The sequence below is a fragment of the Lactuca saligna genome, chromosome 8 (genome assembly GCF_052625555.1).
Source record: "Lactuca saligna cultivar CGN05327 chromosome 8, ASM5262555v1, whole genome shotgun sequence".
NCBI lineage: Eukaryota > Viridiplantae > Streptophyta > Magnoliopsida > Asterales > Asteraceae > Lactuca > Lactuca saligna.
In genome coordinates this window covers 210,053,088-210,066,195 of record NC_136424.1, presented here as the reverse complement: position 1 = coordinate 210,066,195, position 13,108 = coordinate 210,053,088, and positions in this window count along the sequence as shown.

The following is a 13,108-nucleotide window of genomic DNA, read 5'->3' as shown; positions in this document are numbered from 1 at the left end:
GAGAGAGAGAGAGAGAGAATTCATAAGCCAAGGAAACAGTGGGAGGAAAATTGATCTTGAAGAAATTCAAGAGTCAGGTGGTGAAGGAACCTCAAACCCTAGCAATCAACATGAGGAGGAAACTCATGTTGATCCGACTGACGAGTCTGTACCTCTGAGGCGTTCCATGAGAGTTAGGAATGCACCTGAGCATTACTATGGTTTCCATATTACTGTGGAAGGTGATACACTTATCAGTGATAACACACTAATAGGTCTGGATGAACCTAACAGCTACATGGAAGTCATGGCATGCCCTAAGTCTGTTAAATGGAAAGAGGTTATGGACAGCGAGATATGGTCCATGTATGACAATCAAGTTTGGAACATGGTTGACAATGTACCAGGCCGTAAGACAGTTGGGTGCAAATGGAGCGTCAAGAAGAAGACCAACATGGATGGTAATGTACACAATTATAAGGCGTGTCTGGTTGCAAATGGCTTTTCTCAAACTCCGGGAGCTGATTATGATGAAACCTTTTCACCAGTAGCAAAGATTGAGTCTATTATGGTTATGTTAGCCATTGCTGCATTTCATGACTATGAAATATGGAAAATAGATTTCAAAACCGCTTTCCTTAATGGAAAATTGGCTGAGGATGTTTATATCAGTCAGCCAGAGGGTTTTTTTCAGTACAGAGTACCCTAATAGAGTGTGTAAGCTTGATAAATCCATATATGGATTGAAACAAGCACCTAGCTGATGGAATCTTTGTTTCGATGAGAAAGTCAAAGATTTTGGCTTTCCGAGGAGTGAAGATGAATCTTGTGTATATGTCAAGGCTAGTGGGAGTATAGTTAGATTTTTGGTACTGTCTGTGGATGACATACTACTCATGGGAAATGACATCCCAACTTTGCAGGAGGTTAATTCATGGCTTGGGAACTGTTTTGCTATGAATGACCTTGGAGAAGCTACTTATATCCTAGGGATAAGGATTTTAAGAGACAGGAGTAAAAGACTAATTGGACTTAGTCAGAGTAACTACTTGGATAAGGTGTTGAATAGGTTCAGCTTGTAGAATTCCAACAAAGGAGCATTATCGATCCAGAGTAACGCCAGATTGAGTAAGACTCAGAGCCCAAGTATAGAGACTAAAATAGTTGAGATGATTCGAGTACCGTATGCTTCCGTTGTAGGCTCGATCATGTATGCTATGAATTGTACTCGTCCTAATGTGGCTATTGCGTTGAGCATGGTCAGCAGATATCACGGGTACCCTGGCAAGGCTCACTTGAATGCGGTAAAGAGCATTCTCAAGTACCTGAGGAGGACTAAGGACTCGGTCCTTACCCTTGGTGGGAGTGATCGCTTGAGAGTAGTAGGGTATAGTGATTCTATCTTCCAGACTTATAGGGATAATTTCCGCTCTCAGTCAGGCTGGGTCTTTACCTTAAACGGAGGAGCAATTACTTGGAAAAGTTCCAAGCAAGAGATAGTGACTGATTCAACTTGCAAATCAGAGTGTATAGCAACAAGCGAGGTAGCGAAGGAGGCTATATGGATAAAGAACTTCATTGGAGACCTTGGAGTTGTACCAACTATAAAGGAGCCTATGGAAAATTTATGTGATAGTGAAAGTGCAGTTGCCTTAGCCAAGGAACCAATGGATCACGGAAGATCCAAACACATTGAGAGAAAATATCATTTCATCAGACATCGAATAGAATAAGGACTCCTCGTGGCAAAGAGGGTATCATCTGATGAGAACTTAACAGATCCCTTCACGAAGGGATTGTTGGATTAGGTGTCTAAGTTCATAACTATTCCTGGAATGTACTTGACCCGGTTAGCATGGTCCATTTGGGTTGTATGGCATTGCAACACTTGGATAGACTAAATGAGAGAAATACCATTTAAGGTTTATTAATATATTATAATTTCTAATATATTAATAATATTATTTAATTAGTATTGATCAAGAATTAATTTAGAATTAATTAAGTGATCAAAAAGAGACTAATTAAATATATGGGGTTGATTGTGTAAATCATCTATTCTTGTATAGTTGGGCTAATGATCCATGGTTTGTATGTATTGGGTTAAAACCCATAAGATTCTCCATGGATATTCCATGGAGATTACAAACCCATGGATCATGGAATATGAAAAGCCATGACAATTACGGTTTACATGGTGTAACCCTACATGTGACGCAACTATATAAAGACCGCATGCATGACCAAAACCGTCCACTACAAGCAAGTAAGAGGGCAACCCGATTTTTGGAGTGTAAGTGTACATCTCTCAAGGTTATTCCAAGTATTGTGCTGTTGTGTGAGACATTTGAGGCATCACACTTGAGGCACTAGGCTCACAAGGTTCTCAAGGAATCCAAACAACAAAAGGTATGTACTTAAACTAGCTATTATGTTTAAAGTTCCCCATACCATGCTAGTTAGGTTAATAACCTTGGAAAATCAAATTTGCATATATCTTAGTAAAACATAGATCCAAGGTTTCTAGTGTTGTATGTACACCTTAGGAGTGTTAGAATGCTCAAAACCCTTAAGATATTCAGGTAGATGATCATTTGAACTATGTTGATAGACCAGTAGTTATTCTGGAGAGGAAAGTAAATGTTTTGCGTAACAAGGAAGTACATTTTGTAAAGGAAATATGGCATCATCGAAGGGGCTCTAAGTGGATCTGGGAGCCGGAGGCCGAGATGCAGGAGCATTATCCGGATTTGTTCGTTGCAGCAGACTTCGAGGATGAAGTCTAGTTCAAGTGAGGGAGAGTTGTAACATCCCATGTTTTCAGGTATTTTCAAATCTCTCCTTTGGTTTTAAATTATGTCATTTTGGGTTTTGGATTGTAATAATATAGCCTTCAGAAGCCCTAGTGGCAAAATGTTAATTTTTGGGAAAGGAAGGTATAAGCTAAGCGTACATGTGAGTACGCCAAGCGTACTATGGCGCACCCTAGTACATTGGGTGTACACATATGTATGCTAGGCGTACTAATGTCATAGTGAAACCCTAAATTTTAGGGTTTGCGGGGTATTTAAGCACCTTTATGGATCATTTAGCCTCATCCTTTCAGCCTCCAAGCCTTTAAGTTGTTTTTGGCAAAGCCTAACCCCATACGAGTGTGTGTTGAGATAAAATTGTGTTCTTTGTGTGCTTAAGGAAGAAGGAGTTGCATCAAGGAGGTTATAAGTTGAAGCAAGCTTGTGGATCATGGATCATCACCTTCTTGAGAAGCTCCAGAAAGTAAAAAAGTTGCTACATTTATGCTTTGTTTTCTTGGATGTCATTTTGGTAGCTTTATGATGTTCTTTTTGTCCCAAAAGTCTCATTGTTATGCATGTTTGGTTTTGGACGTTTTGGGTTGAGGCGGACCTACTTTGTGTTGAAGGCCAACAAACCTAGGGCGTCTCATATAGAGTGAAGGTCAATAGGACGTACCAGTCAGGATGAAGGCCCAAAGAATGGTCCAGATTGGCTAAAAACCTGATGGGGCGTACCAGTCATGCTTAAGGTTCTGTGAGCGTACCAGGTAGACTGTAGGCCGGTAGGGTGTTCCAATCAGACTGAAGGCTTTGTATGCATGTTGTTTATTGTTATTATCCTGGTTTTGTGACGTGTTGGTACTTTGGGGGAAACTCACTAAGCTTTGGGCTTACACTTTTAGGTTATATTTCAGGTACCTCAGATGATCCGGGAAGGCGAAGGCTTGATCGTGCACCTCTTCACGTTTTGTTAGTGATTTTGGGAAAACTTTGATATTTGACAAATTTTGGAAAACTATCTTTGTAAACAAGTGATGATTTGGGATTGTTTTTAAATTTTAATTTTTTTGTGAAATTTTGGATGTTAAATGATCGATATATACATAAATATTGCCATGAAGGACGATATCCAACCATGTCGTCTACTCTCAACTAGCTCCTTAGAGTTCTCGAAATTTCCCTTGATTTGAGTATTGATCCTATGCTTCCATTGGTACAAGCCTAATACTACCTTCTACACCTATCCATACTTTCCTCAAGAATCATCTCGAGTCCTCTAGATCACCTACTCATAATACTACTTCCAATACCCGCTAAATAGCGTAGCAACCGCACTAAAGCACTTCATGTTCTCTCCTTGGATTCCCACCTCCCCTGCGATCAGCTGCTAAAGAACCCCTATTAATGTCAGATAACCACTTCATGAATACAATTACATGCAAAAAAACTTAAATAATCTTTCAACTAAAAGACTTAACCCTACAATTACATTCAGATGAGAGCTGCGCAATAAACCAAATCCTTCAATCTAAGATTATTTAACCTTCATAGCATGTAATTTAATGTATCCATTTGATACTTAAATCACATCAATATGAGTCCTACAAAGCACAAAGCAAGCAACATTCGAGCAGTGGAGTTGACGGACATTAATACACAATAAAACCAGGCAGATCCTCATACGAAATTTCTGACCACTAGGCCCAAGCATCTAGAATACACATTCATCTTGCATCTACTCTCTCTAGAGTGGCTAATCATTCCTCAGTTGGCTTGTTATGAATTACACTCACTCATGAAACTTCCACCAACCCTACAGCCACTCGTGCATGCCAATCATACATAACCCTGGATCCCATAGACAATCGAATAATTGATTCTACCCTAAGCCCTTTATCAGACAAGAACATGAAAAAAGGATCAATCAAACATTCTCAGGCTATAAAAATTTATTTATGTACAACTATGATGCATCCACTAAGCAACTACAACAATGATGTCAATTTCATCTAGCGTATAAGAGATTCTCCTAGACTATCAGGCATCATTCATCAGGCGATTCTATCATGTAATTCCTGAACATCCCTAGCCTACAACTAGCATGCAGTTTTATCATAAGCATCATAATCAAATTACAGTGTGGGTATCTTGGGGTAAACTTTCTTGCTCTGACTGATCGTACACATCTCATTCTTCCTTGGTTACTTTTGAAAATAAGTTGAATTTAATTTATAAATAATTTGAAATAACTTGAAAATAATGTGAAAACATTCACAGATCCTTAGTTTAAGTCTGGATTTACACGAATGTTCATCCAGTTCTCTCAAACCATGGCTCTGGTACCAACTTGTAACATCCCAAAAATCAAGGCAAAAATTTTCATTTTAAATCAAGTAAAATCATTGTTTTCAGATACCATGCAAATCAAAACCACTCATTTACAAAACATTTTTCTCAAAAATAGAAATCATATATCAGAGTGTCCCCAAATAAGTATCATCAAAACCAAGAGGATGTGCACGATCACGCCTTCGTCATGTCTCGATCATCTAAAGTACCTGAAACATAAAATTACAATTGTAAGCACAAAGATTAGTGAGTTCCCCCAAAGTACTACCTCACAAACATATAACATATACAATCATGCATGTTAGGTCCACAACCTCCCGGTTCGACTACCCTAGCCCACAACCACCCGTTTGGATTGCCCTGGCCTGCAACCTCCTAGTTGGATTGGCCTACATATCGCATAATGGGTCCACAACCTCCTGGTTTGATTACCTTGGCCCACAACCTCCTGGTTGGATTGACATACATATCACATACTGGGTACACAACCTCTCGGTTGGAGTACCTTGGCCGACAACCTCCCGGTTGGATTGCCACGGGTTTGTTGACTGGCAACACAAAGTAGTATAATCTCAACCCAACCACACTATGTCCACATATTCATCAAATAAACCTATAACCTGTAACATCCCAAAAATACATGCCAAAAATTTCATTTTTAAATACGTCATTATAAAACCAACAGTGTAATAAAACATCCGTAATATCATGTCATGTCAAAACCAAAATAGAAATAATCAAACGTGTTATCATAAAATAATATCAGAGTGTAATCCCAAAGATCTCATGTGCAGAAAACCATAGTGTGATGCGCTGCAATCGAACCGACTCCTTTCCTTTGAAAACGAAGTACCTGAAACCAAAACTAAAAACCGTAAGCACAAAGCTTAGTGAGTTCCCCCATCATACCACATACCATACAGTCATGTCACATACATACTACCAGACATTTCTGGGGTGCCCGGACCTACCCGGTACGGCCATTCTGGGGTGCCGATCTACCCATGCGGCCATTCTGGGGTGTTGTCCTTCCTGTGTCAAGCCATTCTAGGGTGCTGACCTACCCATGTCGAGCCATTCTGGGGCGCTGACTACCCTTCGGTCCTAACAACCGAACCTCGGGGATTATTTCACCCCCTACTACTACTATCACATTTAACATAACATAAACATATTATCAGACATATCTGGGGTGCCTAAGCTACCCTTCGGTCCTAACAACCGAACTCAGGGACTGGTCCCCTCCTACTACCTCTATCTCATATAACATAACAAGCCAGCATGCAAACATATCATCACATACTGTCAGACGTACCTAGGGTGTCTGACTACCCTTCGGCCCTAACAAGCGAACTCTACTACTATCACATACAACATATCATGCTAGCATATAACATATCAGGTAGTAGCAAACCTAGATGATATCACAAAGACAATCATCTATCATACATCCTCTACTGGTGGGCCGGTATTGTGGCCTTAGACCCACCGCTACTGGAAGGTAACTCACCTCACACTGCTGAAGTCCCGTAGACACAACCCCACACTGCTAAAGTCTCGCAGACTCAACCCCAACTGCTGGATGACAAATTCCCGAGCTGTCAACACCAAAATAACACCCAATTAATAATTGGGTCCCAACACATAACCATAAATACATACTTGGATAATTACTACATTACCCTAAGATTGGCTTTATTCAAGCCCAAAGCCCAAACCATTGGCCCAAAGCAAACTAGGAATCAAAGCCCAGTATATGGCCCAATTTTCCAAATTGGGCCCAGGCCTCTATGTGGTCTTATTCTAAGTCCCCACATCATATAATCATTAAGGCCCAACTATGGCCCAATTTTCTAAATTGGGCCCAACCCCTTACATGGGACTTACCCTAGGCCCATTAAATTATTTTAGCCCATAGAATTGTTCTTGGATGGCCCATTAATAATCCAATCATTAAGGCCCAAAAGAAAGGCCTAACAATAAACCCGAGTGAAATTAGGGTTTCACATAAAATGATGATTAGGGTTAAGTTTCCTACTTAACCTATTAAGGACTTAATCCATTAAGTCCAATATTGCTTAGATTAATCTTTACCAATGATTATTATTTAATATCTAAAGTTATTAAATAATTCTTGTGTGTGTGACCCCATTAATTCTTAAAGTTAAGTTTTCATTAGCATTAGGGTGTTCCAATACAAATATTAGCCCATTTATCATTTTGTTGGGCTTTAAGGTTAATTAGGGCTTTATTAGGCCTATTAAGCCCACTAGAATAATATTAAGTCCATTGGAGTCCATTAAGCTTTATTGGGCCCACTTGAGCTTACAAGGCCCATTAGGGTTTCAATCACCCCCAAACGAATCAAACTCACAAGGCAACCACACCGCCACCCGACACGGTGGTCGGTGGCGGTTTTTAGTTTCTTTCTCATTATTCCATTTCCGATTGCATTTTACAAGGATAAATCTCAAGCAAACACACACACACAAAACACGGTGGTTCATGGTGGTAGCCACCACCTCATGGTGGTGGTAGTGGCTTCCTTGGTTTTCCAACCACACAAAATTCAACCTTACAACACCAATAACACACACCGACACCTTATGCCTGGAACAGCAACACAACCACCCACTTGGTGGCGTTGGGCGATGGCAGAACCATGGAGAGGTGGTAGTGGCGGTCTTGACGGCGGCAAGGAAACATTCATGGCGATAACAACAACTTTGGGACGACAACCACACTTGCTCGGACTCCCGGATGCAACCACCACTTGGTGGTGTATAACGGTGGAATCAACAACTCGTAGCAACAGCCTAAGCATCGATTTGCAGTGGCGATCGTGACTGTGGGCAAACACCGAACCCATGGAGAAAAGAGACGCTAACAAGCTGAGATGAGGGAGAAGAGGTGCGCGACTCCCACCGAAAACAGCAGCTACGACACCACAGGGCACTCCTCCGACTACCTACTGTCATGACTCCTCAAACCATTCTTCTCCTTCGACGGTGGTGAAAGCAGCGGGATAATGGAAGTCGCCTCCACCGGAGAACAACAACATCATCCCCCAATCTTGAAGCTTCCGACCACGCAGGTGCTTCACGCTCGACCCCGACTTCACCGGCTACAGAAGAGACCACTATTCATGCAATGGAATGGAGGTGGCGGCTGAGAAAACTTCGAATATGTGTTGGCGGCTGGAAACGATGCTAGGGCTAGGGCAACCAGGGGGTGACAGGTTTAAATACCCCGATCCCCACACTTGTTTCCATAATAACCGAATGGTCCCTCCATCCCCCATTTCATTCAAATAACTCCAATATTTACCATTTTACCCTCCGCATTAATCCTTTACATATTAGGTACAAAATTTACCAGACAGCACCCAATATCTTGGTTATGACATATTCAGCCCTTCCACATCCTTTCGTTTTAAATTAATTCCAAATAATTACCACGGAGTCCCTACCTTTATAAATATTTATAAATGGGGTCCGGAGCTTACCCTTTTAACCCTCAACTTCCAAATTATGACAAATAGCTCCTCGTAACCAACACCCTGCTACAAAATTATTGATTTTACGGCTACTATATCTTCATAAATTTATTTATTTATTTAATAAATAAACAGGGTGTTACAACTCTCCCCCACTTAAATTAGATTTTGTTCACAAAATCACTCCTTACCATTCCTTACACACCCAACCACTCCAGTGACATCATCACCATCCTAGTCACACCCTCGCCTTTCCGGGGTAGTTGTGACCATCTTCACAAAGCCCTAAAATACGCAAAGGAAAGAATTCTTTGCAACAAGATCACCCCTAATCCGTGTGTAATCTGCTATCTCGAGATGGTCTCGAATCCTCGTCAGACTACTCATACTGAATTATCATCGTTCAGTCCTGCCCGTTTGTCCGTCAATAGGCTACTCAGCTCCTGATAGCTCAAGGTTCCCACTATCAACAGGGTCACAGACCTAATTATCTATGTCGATCACTCATACCTGACCAAGGTTCAAATACTCCTGTTGTGAGTGAATTTTCACTCCTCCAATCATCTAGCTATTTCGTACGTATTTGCAACCTGAAACGCAAATACTAACACTGCCCAAATTTCAGAAACTACCCTAACAATGAACTGCCTGATGTAGTATGCTGCTACATAGTTGCCTCCCAAAATCTATCGAGACCGGCCTGGTCTCGATTCATTCACCAATCATCTGAAATGCCTGGTTCAGGCCCGACTGCGGAGCCAAAGGACTCCCCACTTAGTTGCCTCACACGACTTCTGAACAAAATACTTCCCTTGAACTAGTTGCCACTGGTTATCATGCCACAATGGCCCAAACAACTTTCTGATCTAACCAATCAATTCCATGCGTCGAATCCCAACATCACCCAATCAAAAACTAAAAGTGATTGCTACCTAACCAATGGTAGTCGTTCATCACAAACGACCTTAAGCAGTCCATTGCTTCCCTGATCTCATATATGTAGTGACGTCCCTACCATTTCATTACTGGCTTAACCAGATCTAATCCATTTGGGTAAGTCCGAAATCCAATCCGCAGATTTCCATATCCTCACTGCTGCACCTGAACTGGTGGGTACTACTGTTCCTTTCGCGTTCTAACAACACGCTCATGTCATCTACCAACCTAGTGAATGCTACGGCTACACCCGCGGACTTACAACACTCTATCACTATCTAGCTTCTAGTGAATGTTACGGCTACCCCTGTACTCTTACAACACTTCCCATACTAACTGACATCTAGTGAATGTTACGGCTACCCGCGTAGTCTTACAACACTTTCCATACTAACTGACGTCTAGTGAATGCTACGGCTACCCCCGTAGTCTTACAACACTTTCCATACTATCTGACCACTAGTGAATGCTACAGCTACCCCCGTAGTCTTACAACACTTCCCAAACTGGGTTGAACACGCACTCGACCTAACCATCAACTGAACTCGAGTCCTAACCGAAACTCTAACCTGGTTCCTGAAACCTGTTATCACATGACCCCACTGTATCAGTACCTCACCCATACCCATGATCAAAGCGTCACAGTAACCTACAAAATCATCTAAAACCTCTGGCATGGTGAGAATAAGTGCCTCGCACAACCGCTGTCCGAGAGTCTCGAAGGCTGCCTGCTACTCAGGCCCTCAACGAAAGGCCATCGACTTCTTGGTCAGTCGATTCAAAGGAACCTCAATCTCGGAGAAGTCCTGTGTAAATCTCCGGTAATAACCCACTATACCCAGGTAATTCCGAATCTCAGATGGAGACCTCGGAATCTCCCACTGCATCACGGCCTCTATCTTGGTCGAATCAACTAGAATACCCTTCTGGTTGACAATGTGGCCAAAAGATTGCACCTTGCGCAACCAGAACTCATAGTTGGAGAACTTTATAAAAAGTCTCTCCCCCACTTAGATTCGACTAAGTCTTCACATTACTTGAGAATGGAAGGATTCCCAATCCTTCTCACTTTCTAATATCCCACTGATGACAACCTGTGCCTGCAAATGCTTACGTTTAATCGCCGATTAAACCTTGAGATCGCCCATCTTCAGAAGTCTCAATGAGTACCCTTGAAATCTAATCCAGTCTGACACCTCAATCCATTTAACATGCTATCAATTGAAGACCTTAATCTTCACTCTAGCTAATGAATCCTCGTTCCGACTACCAATCTTGCAGTACCACTGAACTCTAACCGAACACAACCCATGTGAAAACATAATTCTTGTGACCAACCACTTATGCATCTAACACCCGCGACTGACACTACCCTCTTCCTTTCACCAGTTCTGTCCTCGCAACGGTAGTGCCTTGAACTCCAAGGTTCATCCATAAACAATTATCGATCATACCTAAACAATGATAGAACCTCTGAACGCTGACTTCATTGGGGAACAATCACTCTAACCCTGATCGAGTATCCTCAAAATAATACTCCTACATAGATCCCGACAAAGATCCGAAATGATAATGGTATGTGCAGAAGCCACTCCACAAGATGCACCCCTCTTTGGGTTCATCAAGGACTTTTCGGCATGCAGGATGGCATATATGATCCTTGGTAACCCAAACACTAGCAGAAAAACCGACCCGAGGTCTGACTTATCCAAACTCACTCACAATTCCAACGCGATACACATCCCCAACATCCATCTAGCAGTAATAGAAAGATGACATACTCGCAACATCTGGGGAAATACTAGTAACCTTCTACTGATATGACCAATCCTGCTACCCTGTAGCAGCCTAAACCCTTGGAGTGACAAACTCCCTTATGTACTTTCTCGTACGCGCTGCACTGACTCAGACCCTACTGGCCTCTCACCTGATGTTCAAAAGTCACGGGTCTCTTCTCGGGACCCTCTACTATATGCACCTGGCACACACCTCTCTTTCCAGGGTGCTCCAAATCAATCTCGCATCTGCAACTCTTGGAAATCATATCCTTCAGGGTCTGACACGCTGTCATGCGCACTAGCTCGCTTGCCAATGGCTAAGCTGCATCAATGGGAACATTCTCTGTCCCCAAATTGGGTCACAAACTCTTCCCTGAAGCTTCTTAGATTCTCCAAAACTCTAACTGATTCAAGTATGGATCTTGTTCTTTCAGTAGTACGGGCCCATTACTACCTTCCACACCTATCCATACTTTCCTCAGCAATCCTCCCGGATTCTCCAAGTCACATCCTCAATTGGTACACCCAAGTCTAACTGAGCCTCACTACTAACTCACTGAAATATATCCTAGGCTTCCCTAGGTTCCCGAACTCACCCAGTCCTCAGCTGCTAAAAGATTCCCAGTAATGTCAACTAGCTACCTCATGAATATAGCCACATGCAATAGAGATCAGATAATCCTTCAAGTAACAGACTCATCCCTATAACGGTTAGACTCAAACGAGAGTTGTGCAATAGGGTCAAATCTATTACTCTGAGATTATCCAGCCTGTGCCACATGTGACTTAGCATATTCACTTAATAGCTAACTCACATTACTTAGAGTCCCACCAAGCACAAAGCAAGCAGCATTCAGACAATGGAAAATCTAACCATCATATTCCAATCAAACCATTTTATCCTCTAATCAGGAATCTATACATGATATTCAAAAGCTCATACAATCAGGCATAACCTAAACTGTAACGCCTGTGTTTCTGGGCTAAAAGCATTAATAAAGTTGTAATAGTCTAGGTCAACCTTTATAACTCATTTTGAAGTAATAAAGAGGAATTATGTGAATTATATGCTTATTTGCTTAATTATTATGATTTAATTAATTAAAAATGAAACTAAGCCTTTAAAATAAATATTAGAAAAAGCCGATATCTTTTAAGAAAGTTTTAGTGGCCGAAATAAGGATTCCGGAGATATAAATAACGCCGAAATCCGAGTTATAACGAAGAAGTTATGACCTGTCGAAGTTTCACGATGAAACCGGCACGGCACCGGGAAGCGTAAAAAGTGAATATTGCGATAAAGTGCTTTTTAGCCTTAACCATCTAAACGAAAGTTGTAGTATTCGTTAAACCGAGAAGATCGATAAAAAGAACGCCCAAATCTGACTTCGTATGAGAAAGTTATGATTTTTCTAAGTTTTAGCTTAGCAGTAGACAGCTAAATACTCGAATTTAAGATTGAGCAAAATTTAGCCGACATAACCTAAACGATAATCGAATGTCTCGTCAATAGTAGTACAACGGTAAAAAGACTGACAAAAACGGACGTCGGATGAAGAAGTTATGAATTTTTAACGGATTTTCCTATCCCGGTCTATTAAAAATAATAATATTAAAATTAAAGTCAAAATTAGCCGACGAAGTCTAAACGAAAGTTGTAGAGCATGATTTTAGCTACGCGTGCTTATAAAGAATGTCAAAAACGGAGCTTGTATGCGAAAGTTATGGGTTTTAGAAGTTCGGGGCTCAAAATTCGAAAATTTTGGCATGAACAG